At 45.5% G+C, this 8,062-nt stretch overlaps 1 pseudogene; it reads right to left on the reverse strand.

Annotated features, from left to right (window-relative positions):
* Positions 1 to 5,429: 5,429 nt before the first annotated feature.
* LOC147673772 (uracil nucleotide/cysteinyl leukotriene receptor-like) lies at positions 5,430 to 6,466 on the reverse strand (annotated as a pseudogene).
* Positions 6,467 to 8,062: the final 1,596 nt, after the last annotated feature.

Raw genomic sequence — 8,062 nt, forward strand, 5'->3', positions numbered from 1 at the left:
TACTACTCCCTCTCTCTGTCCATGGCTGTCCTAGTACCCATTCTGTTGAAATCCCTCATCCACTTCACAATAATCCTCAACATGATACTGTTGAGATCTATTTTGTTGGGCAGACTGTCCATTTCGTTGATCAAAGTGATTAGGAGGACGATCATTCGTTTGTGGAGGCATAGCACCACGTCCTCGACCTCTAGAATTTTGCATAGAACCACCACAACCTCTTTGAGCTGCTGCAGCATTATTTTGCGCTAAGATCGGACAGTCATTTTTGTAGTGACCCTCTTTCTTACAGTACGCACACTGGTTCCACTGATATTGAGGCCTCGGTGAACTATAATCTGTTCTTTGATATGACCCTTGTTGCGTATTAGTCTGATTCATGCGAGGTGGATATGCCTGTTGCTAAAGAACTTTAGTCTTTAAGTCTTTCGTTTTCTTATCTGATTTCTCTTTCTCCTGTTTATCCCTATTTTCATAATACTGTGCAGTTGCAAGTATTTGCGCAGTTGTAGAGACAGCCCACGCACTCTCGGAATCTTTCAATTTATTACAGAGCTCTGGTAGCAAATTGTGTACAAATTTATCGACAAACAATCTCTGTCCTCCTTCTGTGCTCATATCCTGACCACTGTGATCTACAAAAGTCTCTTCGAACCTCGTGAAAAAGTCTGAGACACTTTCGTCTTTCTTCTGCCTGCATGCGGACAACTTGTCCCAGTTAACGCGCAATGCTGGCATCAGAGTCTTCATTAAGTCAATTATCCTACCTGGAAGATTAGCAATTAGAGGTTCGGGTTTGGAACCACCTATTTGCTGACCATCCGCCGCTATGATAGCTGCCCAATCACCACCTAGGGCAACTGGATGATTCTCTTTACGTATCTTAGCCCAAATTGTTTGCGGAACTACATTCCCAAATAACATGTCAATGTCCGCTAGATTCATAACACAAGCCTCAACTGTCTGTGCTAACTCCTTATAGTACCCAGCAGGATTTTTACGCGGATCTGGCAAGGCCTGCTTCACTGCTAACACTTCGGCTCGCTTCCACGGAATGTGTATCCACACTCTCTGGAATTGCGCCGGAGCGGCTGCAATACCAAGATTCGCATTAGCTTGCACAGCTTCGCGCCAAATTGGAGGAACCTCCCTCATTGGATATTGGCGATTCTGCTTTGTACTCTGCCTTTCTAAATCTCTCGGTGAGTGAAGAGATGGATCATTCCTATAACTTAAAATCAGTTCCATCGCTTCTTTTATATTTTGACCTACTATCATACCTGCAGCAAACTCTTTCGAACCTTAATTAAGTCTTCTAAATTCGATTCAGAGTCATCTTCTTCTAGTTCCTCACGTAAAAGAGAGCACATCTCGTCAAACGCATATCGTTGCGTTGGTTCATTCCACTGCATAAATGTATCTAGTACATCTCTCGTACTATATCTCCTACTCTTCGAAATCCATCTGAGAGCCGTGGAATCTAAGATTCCCCGTTCCTCAGTACTTGGAAGCTGACTACGTCTCTGTACAGACTCAGAGGCAGGAGTTTTAATCAAAGTGTTATAGAAGGGAGACAGAATATTAGAGACGGAATCAGTGATTCTTCGACGAACAGAAAGCGGAGTCATAATACTAGCAGATGTAGAGAACACAGTAGCAGTAGGAACAGATAGACCAGGAACAGTAGGAGTATCAGATAAGGTAGCTTGTGAAGCAGTAGGTGTAAGCGATACAGGTATAGGCAAAGAAGCCGGCAACCCAGGAAGAGGGGGTGCCGAAGGAACATTCACATTAACCACAGGAGGTACAGGAGCTTGATTCTGAGGGGCAGGAGCAGGAATACCAGGTTGTCCAGCAACCGGCAATTGAACATTCAGTAAAGGCGGAGCCGTAGCACCCTGTGCATACGGTGGGGGTGACTGTAACAAGTAAGACAACAGAGGATCGTTTTCGGGGTCCTCTACTATCTTAGTTGTACTCGATGGCAAGGCAGGATAGCACTTGTCGATCGCTAAATTACGCTCTCTAATGGCCACCTCTATGGCCTTCTCAGACTCGTTGACTTGCAGCTGCTTAGCAGCCTGTTCTAAAGTCAATTCTTGCTCTTTCTGTTCTTTCTTTAACCTTTTAATTTCTCTCTGTTTAGATTCTTTTCGCCAGTAACGGAAAGAATCAAACATTGCCGGCCGGGCTTTCTTCTTAAACAATTTCGCTTCTAAATTGTCAAGGATTTCGGGTTCAAAACTACCATGCAGTGGCCAACTAAGGACACCGTCTTTTTCCGTATAGCGGACCCACACCTCATTATAAGATATAGGACCCACACCATACTTACAATAAAGATCATATAGAGGAGTCCCAATCGGAGGAACCAGACATGAGTCCTCCAACCGGGAATCACTGTTGCAACCAAAACACGACAACATACAATTTTTCCGACTTACCATTTTGCAATCCGGAACACAGAACGAACAAAACACAAACAGAAATGTGCACTCGAACCAAGAACTTAGGCCTACAAAAAGCGAACCAATGTATCGATACCCAAACTAAACCAATAGATTATCGTAACCAGAACAACCAGCGATAATCTTACGAAAACCAAACCAAACCAAGAACTAAAAGGATTTTAACAACCCTTACGAAGTAGCCAACTAACAACCACTAAATACTTAACTGAGGCACTGAAGACGTCACCAAGGAGAAACCCGTCTCGTCTCGCCGTACTAAGGACTGCACCTCGGGTCCAAGACAGGGCGACGGTCAAGGCAACGGACCACTGCAGCCGTCTTGAACGGGAACCCTCGTGGAAGAGAACTTCGGGCCACTTTTGTGATATGCCGGGATCGATGAAGTGGGGCGCCTCCCTCAGGAATCTTCACACGAAGCTTCTCGAACTCTTCAGGCTTTTGGACCGGTACCGAATGACGTCGCCCCACATTGGGCGCCAATTGGAGTTCTGGACTTTTTGGTTACGTCCAGAGGTGTCAGGGATAACACCCGAAGACCCCGGAGTTCTACCTGTCTCGGTGCACAAATAAACAGAAACACTGGCTTCTCGATGGTGGCGTCAAAGACCAAAGGTTTATTACTGCAGGGACACAGAAGTCACAGAAACTACACACGGGCAGTATCTAGGAGCCTGTTCGATTTGTACAAGAAGGGTTGCTCCTTGTATACTAAATATTGGCCTTCAGGCGAATTCTTCACATGTTGGTACATTCCCAAAACCTTTGTGTCCTAAACAATAAATATTTGGCGTTGCACAAGAATCGTCGATAATATCTGATGTCAAACATTACGAAGAGGGGTTCCCACTATTCCATCACAATCCCATGTCAACATTTCATTCAAGAGCCGGACCGCCTCATCATAAATTTCATAACCTCCCCCTAATAAAGATTCAGAAAGAAAGGAGCGGAGCCAGGTGCGGATGATAGAAAAGCAGGATAAGAGATGTTTGTGGGTCGTAAATGGGCAAGGCTACCGGCTTCGGCCGCCTAATCATGATCAGGCCAACGAACACGAGAACCAGTATAGCAGGACTGGCCTCAGGCAGAGGAGGCAGCCTTTGTCGAGTCATGCAGCCACAGCGTGTTCTGTTCTAAGGTGCACGTGTCACTAGAGAGGTGAATCTCCGGCTAAGCCTACGTGTCCTTAATCGAAATGGAGAAATCAGAGGTCATTGCGTGTCCATTGTCTATGTGAGGGCAAGAAACACAAAATGGCTGCCATGATCTAAGATGGATGCCATGGGTAGATCGGAAATGTGTTTGTAACAGGAGTACTCTTGCTCGTAGCACAGCGAAAACACCAGGATATGCTAAATGGATCATTTGTGGTTCACTGATACCAAAATTATGTATTTCCGACAATATTGAAAACACGGGTTCAAATCGTCACGGAACCTCACCGCTTTGTGCATGCAAATGCACAGCATGCATATTTGACTTTGCGACGGGTTCTGCTTAAAGCAACACCCACCGCAATGTTATATATACGGGAAGTGACCGCTAGGGTGGCAGTCACATCCTTATTCCAACAGAGGGACCGCCGCTGCCCCTGCGGACGGCCCTCCCTCTCGGGGGTGGTGGACGGACGCAGGTCCATCCGCCATCCTAATAGGCCTCTTAGTTCTGGTCCTGTCGGTAATTCCTCATTTTAAGTCCTCTTGGCAGTGCTGATGTAGGCACTAATGACTGATAGCAGATTCTAAACGTTAAGTAACTCTATGTTATATCAACCTCAGAAGGATGAAAAGCTGAATGGATCCGGTGACATTCAGACGAAGTGGGTGAAACACAGATCCCTGGAATAGATGCTTTTGTCCACTGAACCACCTAATTGGGGATGTGATTATGTGAAAAAAGGGACATTTTTACAATTTGTGAATAAGCATAGTGAATTTGATTTTCGTGAATCTGACCTATTTTCTGTTGTAAATGTTGAGAAGCCTTCAAGTTGTAAATTCTGCAGTGACACTAAACATCATGAAATATGCGAAGCACTGTATACCACCAAAATGTTTAAACTCAAAACGATATTACTGGTGAGGATGTGCACACATCATCATCACTAAAGACCTCTCCAGGAACTGAAAATATTTTATTTTGGTTTAGGACATTCTGGGCTGAGTCACAAAGGCTTCTGGGCACATAAGGAGAACTTAGGTCATTGAAAAACATTTACATCGGCAAATTCCAAATCTTGAATAGGAATGGAAACATTTTACCCCCAAAAGACATTTGGAAATGTGGAAATTCCTCCCCGGTGGTGGCGTTCCCTTCATTGATAATGGGCGATCCTAGGTACACGGGTGGTGGACATCCTCAAACCTGTACATTTCTAGATATTCTCACTCACGCCCTAGAAATACTCACAGATTTACTCCGTTTAAGGGTAGGAGGGAGTATGTTTCTAGTGTGGAGAGGGAAGGGAACTCATATCTCATATCTGGGGGTTCAGGGAAAGGAGCTCCTCCACGGAGGAAGAGAATTTTGTCCACAGAGAGGCAAAAAAAGTGACATGATAAATGAAAATTTCTACCACATGGAAAGTCTCAGGCGTAAATGTTACACATCTGGGTACTCCTAGAAATGGCATTTATTACCAGAAAATCTCCTGCCATTCTTTGTGAAATCACCAAACGTAGGAGTTTTGTCCAGATGTAATACGGTCTGACTCTTGTGAATGGGGCTGTATAATTTTTAAAATTGGCAACGGGTCCTTTTGCAAGAGCCTCCCACCTCCCAGTATCTACCTCCTCCTTCCCGACTGGTGCAGTTCAAAGCAGTTAAATATAGATGTAGCTGTGAGAGAGGATCCTATTCGAGTCATCCTAAAGTAAACAAGCATTGGCATAGCCAATAGGTCTCAGCTTTAGCCATGCAACAGTTGATGCTGTTGGTCCCAAAGGCGAGACCTATTGGCTATGTCAATGCTTGTTTGAGACATGCAATCCGCCATTGGACGTTCTCGCTGCTAAAGTAATACACCAAGGGGTCCAGGAAGCTGTTGAGGCTGGTTAGTGCCATCCCAGCCCGCAGTGGCCACACGTGAACCGCAGCACTTTCTGGAAGACACCCACGCGGCCCAGGATATGGACAATCTGAATGGAGTGAAAGGGCAGGAAGCAGAGGGTCAGCACTCCAATAACCAGCAGGATGGTGTGCAAAGACTTCCTCTTCAGAGTACGGGCCGCACCAGTGCTGTCAGCCAAATCCACAATCCTCTTGAAGATGAGGATGTAGCAGGTGAAGATGGTAACGAAGGAGAGGAAGAAGCCTTAGGCTGAGGGGAGGAAGGTCATGGCTGCCAGTGCTGCCAGCGGTTCCTCCGCGACTTGGTGGAGAAGTTCTCCATGCAGCCATAAGCCCGTCAGGCAAGGTGTTAGTCAAAGATCCTGACAGGCCCAGAGCCGCCACCACCGCACCAATCACCATCCAGACGACAAGAGACAGGACCAAGCAGTAAGATGGTTTCTTCAGCGTCAAGTAGCGGACCGGGTGCAGCACAGCCAGGTAGCGGCCAATGCAGACACAGGCCAGGAACAGGGTGCAGCCATACATGTTGGCAAAGAACAGGGCCCTGGTGACCTTGCATATGGCCTCCCCAAAAATCCAGTCATTTTGGTGCCTGTGGTAGTCCAGCTGCAGCGGGACCGAGAGACTGAAGAGGATGTCGATGAGAATAACGTTGTAGAGGAAGATGGTTACCGGGGCAGCACGTGCCCTCTGCATGAAGCAGCTATAGGCAGCTGCCAGGTTCCCCATGAGGCTCAGGATGCAGACAATCCCATAGACATCCAGTAGTAGACGGTACTGGAATTCGGTCCTAACATTGCATAATTTGAAGGCACCAGTCCAGTGTCTCGGTCTGTAACGTTTTTCGCCAAGAGAGAAATGTTTGGGGTGCTGCTCCCCATGTACCCCCAAGACTCTGTTGAGAGAGCCGCCATGCTCTCCATGCTTCTAGCAACAAAGCGAAGAGCAGTTCTAATGAAAAGAAGAATTTGGTGTCTGCAGGGTTTTACTGGGGATGGGGTGGGGGATTAATAGGAGGAATCAGGGTCTTTTGACAAGCACGAAAAGTCACAGTAAATTTCACAACAGAGGCAAACTGAGCTGCTTTCTTGGAGCATAGCAAGCTGAAATTAAAGTGTGAACCTTTGAGTCATCATAAGATGCACAAATTGAGGAAATATTCAGATTGTTTAGGCAATCTTGGGCAGAACAAAATGAATACAAGCGAAAGTTAATCTGTTTACAAGAGAAAAATAATGTGGGACAAAGCACACAAATAATGTTTCTAACAGGGACCAGACACGCACAGCGTTTTTTACATTAACTGCCTTTGTTGGGTAATAATGCACAAAGAATGCACCAACATCCCAACCGGGCAAGTGTCCAGCAAGAACTGCTAGTGTCACCTTTTTCAAATAAACCGATCTCAATTAGCAACAACACAATGAAGTCCGTCCGCTGCAACTCGAGTCACATATATACGGGAAGGGAGCGGCAGCAGCGTTCGCTCACCCTTCCCAGCAGAGCCCTAGAAGGAACGCTCCTTCAAGACAGCATGTGTAACAGCAGCTCACCGGGCCAGGCTTCTCCAGTGCGACTCACAAGCCTGCTACTTGGTTTGTATTGCAACTCATGCACGTTTGGCGTTTCCCTTATGGGAGTGAGCAGTGGTGCCATCTGTTTTGGAAGCGCAACCAAGATAATGAAAAACAGATGGTCCGCTGCTCGCTCCCGCAAGGGAAACACGAAACGTGTACGAGTTGCAATCCAATCCAATGCAAAACATGCAGGGTTTAAGCAAAAGTCCTGAGCTATAGCAAAAGGTCCCCTCCTAAGCACCGCTTGTGTGCTGCGTAGGCAAGATCTAAAAATGGACTTCATTTATTTCTTATATTAGCAAGTTTCTATTGTGACAGCATGTGTCAACCGTGCCAAGAAACCCTTCTGGTCAAGGAGTACTTAACAAACACGCTTATTATATCTTATGCCATGTTGTCGTTTTTCCTGTTATCAGTAAAGTTTATTAGTGAAATTGAGAATGTGTTCAATTATTTTGTGTAATAATATTAATTACCTGTTATTTATATAGCATTTTCAACTAAGTGCTTTACATGGAAAGAACTTTACACGATTACTGTCACCCATTCAAAACTAGTTTATCATAAAAATGTGTACTTAAACAGACGTTTAGATCAAATGCTTTATTTATCTTCAAATTTTCAAAATTGTGCATGTTGATTTGATACTAAGCATGGGCGAAATTTGTGAATTTGCGTATTCACGAATTCACAATCCGCAAAATCCGCGAACTTTCGCGAATTTGCTGATTTTTTTTTATGTTCGCAAGGGTTTCTGCCAGTTCGCAAGAGTTTTTTGCCAGTTCGCAAACGCAAACTTACTTGTCGGGTTGCAACAGTCGCGACCATGTTGTTTTTACGTCTGGTTCATCACAGCACCCTCTGTTTCAGCACTGCCACCCTCTGGTACATCACTGCCACCCTCTGGTTCATCACTGTAGATTATGGGGAGAAAAGCACTCC

This window comes from Lissotriton vulgaris, chromosome 12 (genome assembly GCF_964263255.1).
Source record: "Lissotriton vulgaris chromosome 12, aLisVul1.2, whole genome shotgun sequence".
Lineage (NCBI taxonomy): Eukaryota > Metazoa > Chordata > Amphibia > Caudata > Salamandridae > Lissotriton > Lissotriton vulgaris.